Raw genomic sequence first — 15,765 nt, 5'->3', positions numbered from 1 at the left:
AAAGAGACACATCTTCCATGCTGCTAGGACATGAGCAGACTGACTCTGAAACATAGGTTTTTGTCTCAGAAAATAGAAATCAATTTGTGCTAAAAGAGTTCCCAGGAGAAAACTAAAATCATTCAGTATGGAAATTAAATAACCCAGATCAGGGACCCAACCAAAAAGAGAAATTATGTGTCAGTGCAAATGGCAGTTGTGAGACTCCGTGATGCAACTCTGTAAATGTTCTATTGAGGAAAGTTTAGGGAACAGAAATCTCCACAGACTTTTTCAGTAGTGGTTTTTTGTATTTGGTACTTGTATTTTGCATGAGTGTTCCCCACGAGCAAACTGAAATGAATGAAATCTATCTCCCAACTTCTTTTAAAAACATTCCTGAGTATAACACGAAGTATTGTTTCTCCTGAATCTGTTATATTTATAATTCTGAAAAATTAAGTTTCAGGATTTCCATAATCTTTTAGTCTAAAATTAAGAGATGAGTAATGATTAGTGTATTGTCATCATAAACATTTGACCAGAAATAAAGACTTCTTTTATTAGAACTAATTTCAGTTCCTTAGTTCTTTATCTGTTTTGATACCCTGAGTGATCAAATAAATGAAAATCTGAGAGTTCTGTACAGTGTTTATTGATAGAATACAGTCACTTTTTGGATGTATTTTACTACCCTTTGTCTTATAGGTATCTAATGACCTGGACTTGGTGCAGCTGTATTTATCTCTAACACTGAGTAATAAGACATTGTGCCTTTCAGAACTAAGAACTCAAATTCTCCTTATGTAGCTGTATTTCTTAAATAAACAAAATCTTGGATTCAGCTATTTTAGGATATGTTTGTTATATTTAGAAAGTTAGAATATACAGTAGCATGTGATGAAGTCTAAGGAATCTATGGTGGGTTCTTGAGAACTTGATTAAAAAAAGCAAAATTTGCAACTTTAAATTATGGGGGATGGTTAAAGAGAATCCAAACACATAGGTTCTGTGATGACATCTGCATTCCTTAGTAGGTTTCTGTGATTTTATACTTCATCTCTGTGCCTACTCTCAGCAGTGGAAATAATAACACCTACTTCTCTAACCAGGAGTTGATTGGATGAAATAACTGGGGTTGGGTATACTGTAAAGAGAGAGAGGCTTTGATCATGTGAACAGAAACAGGACTTTGGTTTGTGATCTCTAATCCCATGAGAAAACACAGAAAAAATCATGAAGCTAGTAAAATATAATTTTCTATCTAACAGAGTGCTGTTGTAGTAAGAAACATCTTTCTGCTGGATTCCTTTAATACTATTTTGAGAACCAGAAAGCCATACTCTAGCAGACAGTTGTGCTTCAGGAAAACAAGATAACATCATTTTACTGCAATAAATAATTCAGTATTACTGCAAATACTAGCCATTTATTATTTACATTTCTGTATTAAACAACTCTAACTTAAGGTAAAGCAGAAAGATATAATTTAAAAACTGAATATACCAAGAATCCAGTCAAAACTTTCATAATTTTTTTTAAACAAACTCTTTGCCCTTCTTTCTCTTTCTTTTTTTTTTTTTTTATCATTATTAACACCACACCATTTACCAGCTCTTTGTATTCATAATACCTTTCATGCTCTCGCTGGGATATGACATATTGGCAAAGCTGTTGCAAAAGAATGATGGAAGAGCTTTATGAGCAAAGTCTTCCGATGTTTACAAGCTGCAACATTTTCTGTCCTTTCGAGGTCTTTTCATTACCTTCTTTTTGTCTTTCATCTTTCTCTCACATATTTATTTCTCCCTGAAAACTGCCACAATTTTCTCTGTAGGCTGGTTTTATCTTTGTGTTCCCTACTGTAAGAAAAATCAGACATCTAATAGTCCTAACTACTACCTCCTCATATCTCACAGTGCTTTAAATAGATGTTGGGTTTTCTGGCATAGGACTGGTTTAATAAACATACTCTCTGGCTCCACAGAGGAGTTTGAGTACAGGTTCTGAAATTTGTTGCACCTCTTTCAACCAGATACCCAGTCAGCTCTGCATGGTGTGATCAGCTGGGATAAACTAAAGCTCAGAGTAAGGCAGTCTCTCTATTCCTCTGCTCTAAAGAGAAGTTGCAGCTGCTGGGAGTCCTTGGCATGTGTTCAGACTCTTCCCTAATCTGCCTACGTGAAGGCTAGGCATTGTTATATGTAAAGGGCTTAGGTCTTATTACAGCTGATTCCCTCTCTTACCTGATATAGGTAGGGATACTGTGTGCAGGCAGTGATGCTTTCCTGAGATGGCAAACACTATTGGTTCAGCTCCTGACAAATGGGTTCCCTCTGGGATACAGGGATGCTCTGCGGCACCAGCCGAGGGAAGTGCTTTCTTTTTCCTCCCCTCCTTACTCTGAAGATGTGAACTGCTGTGAGCAGACTATGCATTCTGAGATGAGCAAAGAAGATTAAGCTCTTTCACTAATATCTCCCTGGCTCCTCTGATGTGATGTGCATGCAATCATACAATGAAGGAGAGGAGCAGAATTGAAGAACTTTGCTGGCAGCAAACACAATTTACACTTTAGTGGACAGTGAGAGAAGGTAGTTAAGGCTCAGGCATAGGAAAAGGCTGATAGTTTTCTGGTTTGATTCTTAGAGCTAGCAGGCTCAGGGCCTACAAGGTTTGGAATCTTTGAAGAAAAATACTTTCCAGCCTTTATTTTCAGATAAAACAAAACTGTTCTGTAATATGAATTTTGAAAACAGAGAAAATGTTGTGCCTGTTGAGACTTTGAGGTGTGAAATATTTTCCACAAAAAAATATTAACCCTGTTCCATTTATTGGTCACTGTGTGTATGCACCTCCTTCAGGTATTTTGGTTCATTTTTTTTAAAAGGAAAAAAAAAAAGAAAAAATAATGTAGACCCTGGACTGATGCCATGTGTAAAAACTCCCAGTCTGAAGTAAAGTGATTTGTGGGAAAATAATACTGTTACTTCACACATGCTCAGATATGAACAATAAAAATCATAGACATGTATCAATTCGGTTTCAAGTGGCTTTATTTTTGTTAGCGGGCATTCTAAAATGTTTTAGAAATAAGTTAGTGAGGAAGTAGGTTAATGAAGCAATAAGATTAGAAGACATGAATTGTAGAAGGTAGTTCCAGTAGTGTCAGAAGTTGCCCAAGTCAGTGACCTAAAGGGTAATACAAGGGATCAGAGATTTGTCCAAAAAGACTTTTTGAATACTTTTGTGAGACTGGTCCCTGTACCACAGAGGCATTTTGGAATCAATGGGGAGAAAGACCACTAGAACTGCAAATATTAGATGCAACTAATTTAGGTGATCAGAGGTGATTACAGAAATTCTATTTAATGACAAAGACAGAGAATACCTGTATTTGACTGATGGTATGCAAAAGAATAAAAATGAGGTGAGGGAAGTCAAGAGAATTACAGAACTATATTTCCTATTTATTTTGATTTATACTTATTTATACTTCTGTGAAAAGTAAACCTGATCTTCTAAGCTGATTATTTTAACAATTTTAACATTATTTTATCAACATACTTTCCACAATTCATTCAAATGCCAGAATTACACAAAATTTGACTTTGGTTTAGAACAATAAACTGATGACATGGTTAGTCATAAGGAACCTTATTTGTCTAACTCAAAGTCCCTAGGCTCTGTAGTCAACAGAGATAGCATCTCCTTAAACTTATATCTTAGGGTGGATAAATGCTTTCTGGAGGTGTCTGCCTTTTTTTCAGAGGCAGGTGAAAGGTGCCTCTTTGACAGTGTTGAATAGGTGAAGTGGTGGCTTTGATTTAGAAACCCGATTTTTAAACAGTGAAATTATGCTAGAAGCAAAAAAAAAATGCAAATTTACAGCTCTATCATTTTCCATAACTTCAATGAGAGAAAGCTAAAATGGTGGTTGAAATTATTTTTGCTATTTTAATTGAATTTCAAAGATAGGTGCAACTTGGATCTGAAAGAGAGTACTAGGCAGTCTCATGTCTCAGGAGGCAAAACTCTCTTTAACCATCTTTGCTCCCTTTTACCCTCACCATAAATCACTGCCTGAGTCTAAATATACATTCACTCTTCACAATTTTAGCATCTTACATAAGGAGACATATCAGACGCTGCAGATTCAGCTGCATAAAAGAAGGCTTGCCACTGCACATCTGAAATTTTGATGATGAAAAGTACATCTTGCTCTGGCTTTTGGATGGACAAAAGTTCATACAGGATAAAGAAGACAACTATTTAATGTCGTACATACAGAGCAACCTGAACCTTGATTATTTTAAGCCTATACTATTGCAGCTTTACCAAGGAGAAATGTATTGCTACAGGGAGAAGAAATTTGCAAACTGCCATTAAAAGTCTACATTTCACATAACCACAGTTGAGTAAAGTATTTTGCACAATACCTAATAATCTTCGTGTAATATAGCACAAATGTTCTGTTAAAGCAGGACAAGTGAGTCTGCAAGCGATTTTTCCATGTCAGTACATTAACACAAAATTAGTTTTAACCATACAAAAATCAGGGAGGATTTGGCTAGATTTTTCTTTGGTTCTTATTTGTACGATGACAAATTTTAAGTTACTTTCTCCCTACAATGGAAAATACAGTTTTTATCTGTTTGGTTTTTTTTTAAATTTTTGATATGCAAGTTTTTGAGAGTTGGACAATACAATCTGAAATGACAAAATCCCTTCTGAGCCAACCTTCACTTTCTGTGCCAAAATAACAAAGAAGTTTACATCTTCTGGCTCTGAATATCTATAGAAAGATGTAAATATCACAACAGATTTATTTTTTCTTTTTGTCTGCTTGATATAATGAAATTAGACATTCTGGCTTGAACCACTAAAAACACCAGGAAATGGACTAAAGTCCATTTGGCTTGTACTGCAATATAATGAAAGTATAATAGAAGTAATATGGGCACTGCAAAATGAGTGGAATGGCTCCCATGGATGATAGCAAGAGGTAATAGAGTATTTGTTCAAAGATATAATGAAGAGGATCAAATAATTATAAATACATTTTGGAAATATTAGGTAGCACAGTATCAGAAGGGAAAAAACTAGATTGCCAAGTAAATGTTGCAGATTATTTACTTTTGAGAATCTAAAGAGAAAATAATCTTTTGAACAGAGAATTTTGTATTTAGGATGTCAACAAACATCCCACAACCTAAATTCAAATACAAAGAATGATTCAAAAGTACTGTAGGAACAAAATGTTTCCTAAGAACAACATTTAACAATGAAAGCAACGAAACACTTGAAGAATGCATACCTGAAAAGCAATTCTTCTGTTTGGAAACCTACTGACCACTCAAGGAGAAGATTGCCATGAGAACAAAGTTTATTTATACATTTCCTGCGAAATTTGCAGGTCAGACATAAGCAGTAAACCAAAGAACATGTTGCATTACAGGAAAACCTAGGATCTTCCCCATTTGCCTTGGCAGATGGCTGCTTAGTTGGTGATTTTTCTCTCCTTTTAGTATTTTGGATGTGTGGTCTGATGAAAGAAAAAAATCAAGCATCAAAGGTAAATGGATAAAAATTAGATGCAAGTCTTCAAAGAATTTAGATCATTAAAAAGATAAACAGCAAAACAGTTTAAGGATAACATGCTGACTTCAGGAATAGAAATTACCTACACATAGAATGCAGACTTAGTTTTAATAGGCATGCTAAGGATTTTAAAAGTGGTAAGCAAACTTAAAAATAATACTGATGTTTTCTGACTTAGCAATGCAAATAATAGAATATTTTGGTACTGTCCCTTTGTCATAAATCCATCTTATCACCAGGAAGTATATGCAGTGAAGAGGAAGGGGTGTAAGAACCACCTACAATGTGTTTTCATTCCAATTAGTTTGGAGAGAGGCTCAGTGCACATTTACTGCACAGACAATACGCAATTGAGTCTGCACTGCCAGTACAGTGGAACAAGCTGTTTCATTTCACAGCTTGGCCAAGGCATTTATAGCCCATAAAAAATGACTTAACACGTGTGGCATATGTAACTCTTTAAAGCTTTCTTTGAGAAGGAGGTGGAAGATGGCATTTGTATACACAAATATATCTGTACACATACTCAAGTTAACACAATATGTTAGCACTCCTGAGCTATAAACCTAGTAGGCACACTATCATGATAACTAAGGATGAAAATTTTTGGTGAGAACCTGCTTATTCATTCCTTACATCATGATTTCCAGATTGCCCCTTAGATTTATACTGCAGCTCTGAAGCTCTTCAGTGAAATATGCCAGTCTTGCTCATATCTTCCTGGAACTACACACTGGTGAGCACAGTCGTGTGTGCTGCACAGCTTGGGTACCACAGCAGATGCTTCTGCACTGACTGTTCATGTGGAAGACAGGTAATGCTATTATATTAATAATTTTCTTCTGCATACCTACATTACCTGGTGCAGTGGTAGCAGCCCACTATGGAGATGCTATTTCTCTATCATTAAATAAGAATGATTACTGAAATAATTGTTGCTAATAAGACTGCTAAGTATATGAGTATGAGAAATTGTTGTGATAGTAAGAGCTGTGATAATTCTAATAAAGCTCATTGTGTCTAATATATAAAAGAAAGCCAAATCTGTCTGCCAGGACCACCGAAGTGTTTTGTGGATGGCTACAGAGAACCTAGGAAATTTTAGCACAAAAATGAATACTTGTAATTGCTACTGGGATTCAGCTACCAGAGCAATGAGGGATGATCCTTTCCATTAATTAGGATAAACATGGAATCAGCTCAGTCAAAACTGGAAAAATGTCTTAAACCCCCCTTTGCTCAGGAGAGATGGACAGAAATGTTATGCAGAGTATTCCACAGTATTATGCAGCATTCAGAGTTCTACAGTGCCTGGGGGACTGAAGCCTGGAAGCACTGTTTACAGTAATGTGGAAATGGTTCCTAAAGTTGTTACCAGTTTGGAGAAATATCATTTTACATTTCAGCTCCTGTCTAGAGTCTTCTGTTAAATGTTTTTCTCTCTTTCTTTTCTTTTTTTTCTTCTTTTTAGTTTGTACCCTTCCATCAGAAATCTTTATAGTCTAAAGTACCTATTTTTCATTGAAATACATACTTTTTTCCCTCTCATTCAGCACTCAATAGTGTCATTTTTCTTAATTTCATGCAATGCTGATTCCCTCAAACTGCTATGATAGACATATCCTAAAGTCAGTATTTCATTGCACTGTTGAACTGAAGTGTGTGCTTAAAATCCAGAGACACATCTGAACAAAAAATGTCGTATAAAAACATAGAGCAGAAGAAAAAACAGAGGGATAGTACAGCACTTATGTAATGTTCTCATAGAGCTTTGTGATGAAGACTGAAAAGATGGAAAGAAAAAGAGAAAGGGAAAATGTGCTCTTATTTACAGTCTTCATGAACTGGGAAGAAACCTGTTAAGTAAATGGAATTATATATCACTTAAAAAACAATAGCAAAGCTCAAGATGTTACGTCCATGTTCTAGGTGGACTAAAAGATTCCATAGAACAGGTCTCAATCTTTTATGGGGGTGAAAATGTCAAAATTGTTTCTGAATTTCTGAACTTTCATGGGGAGTGGGAGAGATGGTGGAAGTCCTCTTAAAATGACAGGAGAGCAGGGAATGATGGAATTTAGAAAAACAGAAGGGCCTAATGTTCAGTAATGGGAGAATGTGATAGGCTGGCAGCAGAGATGAAAGAGGAAACAAGTTTTACAGTGAAAGACTGAAATTTTTCCACTATGAAGACCTAAAGCATTTATTCAGGACCTTTAAGAGTGAGAAGAAAAGTGGCTAACTTATTATTCCTGGAAATCTCAGATGCCAAGACGTCTCTCTGATGCCACACAGAACACAGGTCCTCAAGCCCCTGTTCTGGGAGCTGAGTCTGTCCCAGGTAAGGAGCCTGAAGGTTGGCCTTCACCTACATTTGACATAAATTCCACCTGCAACTGTGAAACTTCTCTGATGAAAGTCTTCTCAAAACTTTGTTTCCTAGGAAAGGTGAACCAGAATACATATATTTGTATTTAACTATGTCTGGGTGGCTGGCTTAGAAACTTCCAAATTTTCTGAACTCACTGAAGCAAATACTATCTATTTGCAGATATAAAAAAACAAAAAAAAACAAAAAAACAAACCCCTTTGTAACTCATTAAAAATCTTTTTATGCTGCTGGGCAGCACATATGCAGTAGGACATATAATAAACTAAACCTTTTCAATACTGAATACAAAGGAGTATCTCATAGTGAGCTAATGCTTTGCCAGCTCCTGTTGATTTACTTTCTGGCAACTGTCTTTAAACAGAAATGAGGGTTTTTTTCTGTCTTCTGCCTCAGTACAGCATGACTGCTTTGAGAGTTAATGCCTCCCAGACTTTATGCATTGAGGCTGACGCTCATGATTTTATCAAGAATCTCTGAGATTTAGTACTGCTCCTTCAAAGACAACTGTTGGAGTCTTGCTCATAATTTGCAATTAAAAATTAAAGCTGTGCATATGGGAATTGAAAGCAGGGCTTTGCAAGTCCTCACAGACTGAAACTGCAACCTAGACTCTTTGCATAATGTAATTTAATACTTGTCTGGTGGTTTTTGAAATGTAAAATACCCAGGACCTAGAAAAATATTACTACCACCATATCCTCAGTATACATTTGTAATGAACAATACAAAATGTTGTACTTGTGATCATCATCCACATGAATATGATTCCACTACCTGCAGGAATTACACAGGCTCTCTTGATAATTTCAATCAATTTAGAACAGAAAGTAAAAAGTTGGGTTTTTTTTTCCAACTAAAAATGAATACAAATTTTAGGAGAGCAGTACATACATTTTCCTGGTTTTGTAACTTATTCAGGAAGCATCTCCTACTGTAAGAGATTAGATTGAATAAAAATATGATGTACAGTTCAGATTTACACGGAATGGAAAAAGATGCCTTGCCTCAGTCATCACAAAAAGAATAATAAAAAGCTTTACAGGACTGGCTTTTCAGAAACCCTAAAGAGAACTGATATATCTATTGAATATCTGCTTGGGATTGGCTCAAAAATATGAAGTTGTACTGTCCTTTAGGATAGGGCTCATGATGAATGACTTGCTGAGCTAGTGCCAGGCCATGTTTAGTTGCCACACCAGCTGATATGTTCACATGCACATGGGACTCCTGTTTCATTACCACACCTAAGAACTAGCACCAAATTGAAACTTAAATGTTATTTGCAAGCAATCTGATGCACAACAAATTGTTTCTGTACCACGAAGAAAAATACTCTGTGTAGGTGGCATTCCTTGCAGAATACCAGTCTCTTTTTTTTTTTTTTTTTTAACTAATTAGGTCAAAAAATATATTAACAGTTGTAGAAAATCTTAGAAATAAATCTGACGGCATAATGTGTGCGCTGAATATTAAACGATTGAATATAGAGAAAAATTAATATGGTCTAGACTAGTTAGTAGTTCTCATTCGTGTTTGACGTTATTTAGTGACTTGAACATCTGTTCACTGAATTCCCATCAAAATTAATCACAGAGAACATAAGTATGAAAGCAGAAATATTATTTAAATATGTAAATGCTGAGGTATAGATATAGATTAGCTACGTAACAGCCAAAGTCACTAAAAATAATTTCAGATTATGATCTGCCTCTGTAAGGAAATTAGGCTGTTTTAAAAGTCTATGAGGCAACTTCTTCAGCAGTAATGAATGAAATTGGATCAGCATTAATCTCTGTGAAATTCAAAGTACAATATCTGTATTCATCATGTAAAATTAACTTTCATTTGCTTCTCTGTGAGCACCATCAAACTGTCTATCTGATCTGGAAAATACTACAAATTCATACTCAAAGATTCTACTACTTTGCCCATTTTGGTGGGTTTATTGACTGTGGTGGTAGTGCTAATTATCTCTACAAAGTGATTATCATTTTGAAAGACAGGACTGCTTGGCTGAAGAACTTGAAGACCATGTTCTGTCTTGGAAGTTATTTCAGCACAATTTTACCTCCTTATGACCACATGTACTAGAAGTTTTTCCTCATGTGGAGTTTCACAATCAAAACTTTGAGGATTCACTGCTGAACTGCAAGTCTGTGAGTGCTGTTATATTCTTCTTCCTCTCACTGCTGAATCCACAAGGTTTCTGTATTTTTAGCTCTTCCAAGAAGGGAAAGCCTTTATTTACCAGTCAAATACATACATTTTACTATCTTCAGATCTGAAATCTGAGAATATGTCTTCAACATAACTCAGGTCAACACTGTATTTAACTTTAATAATCTTCATTCCTCTTTCCCAGTATAGCTTGGTTAAAGGAAAGAATGTGGCTATTTAAATCCATGACTCAGAACCAAGAACATCATATCAATGTGGGAGACTGTAAACTTGATCCTGAAATGGCTTGCAAGACATCTAACTATCCTGTGCAAGGCACTTGACTTCAAATATTGAAATAAAATTCATAAAATATAATTAAGTTGAACAACAGATACAGCCCTGTACATTTATCAGAAGTAAACCCGAAGTTCTCATTGTGCTGTCAATTAATAGTCACAATTTCCATAAAAAAAATCAACATTTCTGTCTCAGGCCCTTTGTGATGCATACTCTTAACTGCTTGCACAAACTGTTTCTTGTAAAATTTTTTGTTTGCTTCCTTTAGTAATAGTAATACCAGCGGCAGCTAGCAAAAGATAAAATGTAGAAAGGACAGCACCATTATTTTCAGTTTAGAAGGAACTGAGGCTTAAAGAGCATAAGAAGCTGTCCAGTATTACCCAACCCAGCAGCAAAAATCATTATGTAATCCTGCTTTCTTTTTTAACTGATTTCTGTGGGATAGAGTGCAGTATTCTTCCTATGCCTACGGTTTTGAGTGGTCTATACTGTATGTTTACATTCATTATTTGCACAGAAATATAAGTAAGCATAAACAGGTCTTCTGATCAGAAGGGTCAGGCAGCTATAGAGAGTAACTGCAATTAAATGCATGTTGGTAATCTTCAGTACTTTTCTAACTTATTTGAGAGGACAAAGAAGCAATGTAATAAACAGCTTTCAAATTCTGTGCTAAATTTCCTTCCTTTCCCTATGCAACATATAAGGGGCTATAAAGGAGCACTTTTTTATCAAGAATACTTCAAGAGATGTAAGGGAAGTTTGCCACCCTGCTGAGCAGTGTACTTTCTGATTTTGAAAGCTGTTTGTAATGCTTTGAAAACTGGCACTGGTAATGGCAGAATTAACTCCTCTACTATCAGAGGCAAAACTGGTGCCACTGGAAATGACAAACTGTTTCTGAGTCTTCCTCAAGGTTTTATCCATAAACCCATCATCCCACTGCTCAGACAAAAAAAAAAACCAAAACCAAAACAAAACAAAAAAATAAAAAGGGAAATCTGGTTCGTTCATTTTTTGTTATTTAGCAAAGATAATTTTTTAACAATAACCCCTTATTTACAAATCCTGTGATGATGTATGATGTATGCCAGGTCTTGCTGATATATGTAGGTGTAGGCTAGGGAAATAAAAGAATACATTTTCTATATGCAGTTGCAACGGGGAACTTCAAGTAATAGAATGTAATTATCTGTGAGGAATTTGGTTAACTTGGTAGTTATGAAAAATACAACAGAGTATTTAATAAACAGTTGCGGTACATTGCTGCTTTAAAATCTTCCTGGTGAGGTGTCCCTCTAAACAAAAGAATACCATACTTTGCACCGGTCTAGCTGCAAAGAACATGTTTACCTGTTACTAATTACTGATTCTTATTCATCTGAAAGTGACATGAACAGGTACTGGCACTGAAGGGCTCTCTTCATGCTCCAGTTTATTTCTTCCCACACAGTTTCCCCAGCATTCTCTCCTTTAGAAACAGATGTTTGTACAGCTGCCTAGTGAACCAGTTGGCAGAAATGAACCTACTAACTGCCACCTCATACCCTGCTGTAATGTATTCTTTTTGGGTTAGTCACCCAACTTGATTCAGCACGTGATTTATGAAGAAATGAAATGAGGCTGAGGGAAGGAAAGGATGGCATTTTTCAGCACCATGCTGGTTTATGACAAAGTGTGCTTTCCAAAGCTTTTATTGACTGTTTAGATAATTCAGGGAGGAAAGGGCTGCTGGAGGTTTCCAGTCCAACCCCACATTCATGGTAGGGTTAACTTCCAAATTAGAGCAGGCTGGACAGAGCTTGTTTGTCGAGTTTTTAAAATCTCCAAAAGAGGCTCCACAGCATCTCTTGGCAACCCTACCCAGTGTTTAACTATTCTCATGCTGGGATTTGTTGGGCTTTTAAATTTATTTTTTTTTTTTTTTTTTTAAGTTTTCCTTATAGTCTATTTGAATTTCACTTACTTCAGCTTGTGAATGCTTTTTTGTTGTTGTTGTTGTTGTTGTTGTTGTTGGTTGGTTGGTTGTTTTTGTTTGTTTTTTTTTTTTCCTGTGGAGCTCTCAGAAAAGTCTGGCTCCATTTTCTTTATACTATCAGCCACTCCTCAATGACACTTTCACTGGCTTTTAACCATCTTAATGGCACTCTGTTTGTTGGAACCACCCCAACATCTCCAGAGGCCCCAAACCATACACATTGTTCTGGACGGAGCCTCACAGGCACCCAGTGTAAAGGGATAGTCCCTTCCTATGACCTGCTCCCTACACAGTTACTTTTGCAGTCCAGCATGCAGCAGCAATGATCACAAAGGCACTTTCTAAATTAATATTTTATTATTTATTTATAATATTTATTTATTAATTTTTATTGTTTAGAGAAAAATTGTTGATGTCATTGTACCGGCGACTTTCTCACAGACTTGAAGAGTGCTTTAAACAAATTCTGTTGAATAGAACTGAGTGGACACCACACATTTTGAGATGAGGGCATGTGAAAATCTATTGCTTTGGAAAAGGACATTGTCTCCAATGCCAACACTTTCAGTATTTTTAAAACTGCTTTGGGCACTAGTTGCATGTTTTTAGTTTTACTCATTTTTTAAAAAAAATCTAAAGAATATTGAATCTGTTTTGTTGTCCCTGCATTTTTCCCCAACTGTTTGAAAACAAATAGTGGCACAAAAATCTCTTTTCATAGACCATCCGTTTTACTGTCAAGAATAAAAAAAGCTGCCCCAGGAAAAGACTTAAATATAGCTGTGGTGCTATCAACAAGTTAATGCTCCTGCATGAAAGCAAGTCCAGTTGTTTGAGTTTTGCTGCAGGAGATAGAAATTACTAGTGCTGTAGCATGAATGTAAGCCCAGTTCTTCATTAGTTTTGCTGCAGGGAGCTGGAGAGATCAGATGCATACATCTTTCTGATTGGCCATGTGTGGTTGGGTTTGCTCTTTATATAATGGAAGGTTGGCTGTGTTTGCCAAAGGCTTCTAATACTGGAAATGTGTGTTCATGAAGTGAGCTAGACTAAGCTGAATATGAAGAGTTTATATAAAGACAGACTGGCAGTTCTCAGAAGTGAGCAGGTTTGCTTCAGTCTCTTTGGCTCATCTGTTCTGCTGAAATCAAAGAGCATATGTAACAACCTTGATAATTTTTGTCAGCTACATACAAGAGGTGTGATTATGGCACAGGCTGTGAGCCCATGTCTAACTGTCCACTGGGAGCTGCTCAGAGTTCAAGGATATTCAATTCATTACCTAGCAAAGTCTAAGCTGTGAGATTTAGATTTTTCCTCACTCTTATTTTGACAGACATATGCCTGATTTCCTTGTGGGCTGCTCATTCCCAAACCTTTTAAGGTCTGTGCTTCCAAACAGACCTTTATGAGGTTTATTTTATACTTTCAGACTAGTTCCTACATCAGCTTTGTTCCTTCTTCACAGTTTCAACTTTATTTCTCTAATGACTCCCAGAGTTCTTTCTTCCATTTTCCCAGCTAGTGAAGGCAGCCCTGCTGGGATCCCTGTCTTGCTTCCATTAACACACAGTTAACTAAATGGCTAAACACTGATGAATTTTGAACCCAGAAGAAATCACTGAAGTATGAGACAATGAACTTGTCAAAACTATTGAGGGTATTTCCATGTCTGTCCTGAGGCTTAATTCTAAAATTATAGAAGACTGCAGTTTAAGTTTGACATATGTAATGCTATCTTGTTATATATCACGTTACCCAGTTGTGAGAAATGTTAGGGATCTTGTGTAAAAAAAGGAAGAAGTCACTAGTTATATGTGTTGTGATTTAATTTTATTTACTTGTGCTTCCTGTTGCGTTTTTCCCCCCCTAAAATTACAACTGAGATTATGACTCTGTGTGTTCTTTTTGTGGTGAACTGCAGTGAAGTAAACAGGATAGAGAGACTATCTCTATAGAGGCACAGAATTCAAGGAAAAGCACATATGGTCTCTTTAGGCAACTCAGGGCTTCTTGCCAGGCTTGCCTCAGGTCAGCAAGGGAGACTGCTATCTGCTGGTGGGTTTTGAGTGTGAAACTCTTTCAGCAAATACAAGGCACCAACTCTTCTGAGAGACAAAACCAATTAAGAGTCAATCAGTAATTCCAGTGAATCATGAGTGTTCCTAGTTCTGTTCTTTGTAATGAGCTACATGTCAATCACTGAATCTATGAAAGAATTCTGCAGGCTGTCTATACCATCTCTACCCTTTGGGGTTTTTTCCTTTTTTTTAAAAAAAAAAAACAAAACAACCCAAACCAAACCAAACCAAACCAAAAAAACCCAACAAAAACTCTTCCTAGTGAGACTTTGAAAGGTCTTGATGACCAGTGAGAAAAGAGAGGACTAGTGTAAGGCTTTCCTCAAGGAGAACAAAATGAGAAACTTTATAAGAATTAACTTGATCAGTAACTCTGGAGAATTCCTATTACTATGTGGAAAAAAATAAATTAAAAAAAAAAATTAAATCAAACTGGTTTGCAGCATTCTATTTGGAGAACTGAAAGTCTTAGGTTATATAGATGGAATGAAAACAGAATTAGTATTTGTAATCTAAAGACAAAAAAAAAAAAATCCTTAATTTAAATTTGTGACCTGCTTCAGTTTTCATCTTTAATGAAATAAACTTATTCTTTGCTGTCCCATACCTCTGTGATTTCAAGATAGTTACATTGTATCTGAGGAACCTGTTAATATAAAATTCTCCCCTATTCCATTTTTCACATCCTAATTACAGCCTTTTCAAACAAACAAAAAACCAACAAAACCAAATTAACATATTCTTGTGCTTCTTGCTAGTTCAAGATAATTATGTAACTTAACACTCCAAATGGTAATTACACTTGCTGTTGAGCACTGCAGCCATTTTAGAAATGCAGACCAAATCAAATTAGCACTTTTGTCAAAAAAAGTTAAATGTGTTTTAAAGTTGCTTCTTGATGCAAATAGAATAACGTTTTACAGAGAATGTCACCTAATGTCTGTTGGAGATAGACCCTGCTGTCAGGATTCATCTGCCTGAACACTGATGTCTATATCTGAGCTAGATGCCATGGCCCCTTCTATAGCAAAAGGAGAGCAATTGCTCTTTGAGAACATGGCTTGTCTCATCTGCAGGAAGATCTCTAAGATAGGTCAGATGAACTGTACCTTCAAGATAGTTATTTCTTTCCACTGATTGCAAAGTTTTACTTAAGTGGCTGATCATCCCATAACTCCCATAATAAAATTTCTCATTACATTATCTATTTCAGAGGTGACAGCTGTAGAGGGATATTGGATTAGATTTTTTTTTTCTTTTCTTTTTTTTTATGT

The sequence above is a fragment of the Merops nubicus genome, unplaced genomic scaffold (genome assembly GCF_000691845.1).
Source record: "Merops nubicus isolate BGI_N331 unplaced genomic scaffold, ASM69184v1 scaffold17578, whole genome shotgun sequence".
NCBI lineage: Eukaryota > Metazoa > Chordata > Aves > Coraciiformes > Meropidae > Merops > Merops nubicus.
Note: the sequence above shows the minus strand (reverse complement) of the source record.